Source organism: Nematolebias whitei, chromosome 6, assembly GCF_014905685.2.
Source record: "Nematolebias whitei isolate Nwh7 chromosome 6, NemWhi1, whole genome shotgun sequence".
In the NCBI taxonomy this organism is placed as follows: Eukaryota; Metazoa; Chordata; class Actinopteri; order Cyprinodontiformes; family Rivulidae; genus Nematolebias; species Nematolebias whitei.
This window is the reverse complement of record NC_056503.1, coordinates 8,063,811-8,065,177: the sequence shown is the minus strand read 5'-3', so window position 1 is coordinate 8,065,177 and position 1,367 is coordinate 8,063,811. Positions and strand designations below refer to the sequence as shown.

Sequence of the window (1,367 nt, the reverse complement as noted above, 5' to 3'; positions counted from 1 at the left end):
TAAATGGACATAAATCTCTTGAGTTGAAACAACAAACCACAGCAGTTCAGTCAACTAATACATTTCAATCAACTAAACTAAAGTAAAAGTTATTTAGCAAGAGTTTTTTAATCAAGATAACTTGATAATGTTTATTCACTCAACTTAAAATTTTAAGTTGAGTGACGTGTACAGCTGCTAAGTACAGTTTGGTAAACCTACCCTGCAGCGACAAAGTCCACAATGTTCTAAACTCTTAAACCTACGTAATTTTAACAACATACCTACAGTATATGTACTACAGAGCAACTACAGCAAAATTTTATATAAGAACGCACCAGCTCTGCAGAAGCTCGGTTCTGTTCAGGCTCAGTTCCTTCAGCTACCCATCTAGGTTGTTGTGCACATGCTGCTGCTCCAGGAAGGACACTCTGTGGGCAAGGCTGCCCAGGATTTAGTCCTCCACCTCACACAGTCCGGACCAGCACCACTCGACCAGAAACAGGCCAAACCCTGCTGCCATCTGTCCCCTGCAGCCCCCAGGATCTGGGTCACACTGAGTTTGGATCAACTGCAGCCCAGGTACTCACCAGTGAAGATACTACTAAAACTTGAAGGATGAGTTCAACTTCAGAATTATTTGCAACTTTCCTGCCAGTTCTGTGAGCTTATCGCTACAGTACTTCTGACTTTACGTTGCAAAACTTTCCCTCCATTTGCAGAAAGCAACAGCTGGAAGCAGTGTTGACTTCTGCAAAGTGAATTGATGGCTTCTGGGTAACATAGATCATTTGACTAGCAAAACAATGTAGGTTTATTGAAAGAAAACTACAAAATGGCAGCAATTTTTGTATACAATCTTACAGTACTGTACTTTGAAAAACCGCGAAAGAGCAAGTCTGCAGAGGTCGAACCGCAAAGTAGCCAGGGACTACTGTATAAAGAAAAGCGTATTGGTCCTAGCACTGAACCCCGAGGAACTCCATGACTAACTTTGGCATCAGAAAGTTCATTATTTACATTTACAAACTGAAATCAATCAGATAAACTTTATTTAAATAGTTTTAGAGCTGTTCCTGTAATCCCAATATCATATTCAAGCCTCTGTAGTAAAATATTGTGATCAACTGTATCAAATGCAGCACTGAGGTCTAACAGGACCAGGGAGACACAAGTCCATTGTCTGAGGCCATGAGAATATCATTAATAACTTTCACCAGTGCTGTTTCTGCATTACGATGAGCTCTAAACCCTGGCTGAAACTCTTCAAACAGATTATTTCTTTGCAGATGATCACGCATCTGACCTGCAACTATTTTCTCTATTATTTTGGAGATGAAAGTTAGATTAGATCACTGCTTCTCAATTATTTTCTGTTATGCCCCCCC

At 40.4% G+C, this 1,367-nt stretch overlaps 1 protein-coding gene across 1 annotated transcript in view; it reads left to right on the top strand.

Annotated features, from left to right (window-relative positions):
- LOC119410489 (calsyntenin-2) overlaps positions 1–1,367 on the top strand; it is a 662,902-nt gene that overhangs the window by 644,135 nt on the left and 17,400 nt on the right. The window lies entirely within an intron of this gene.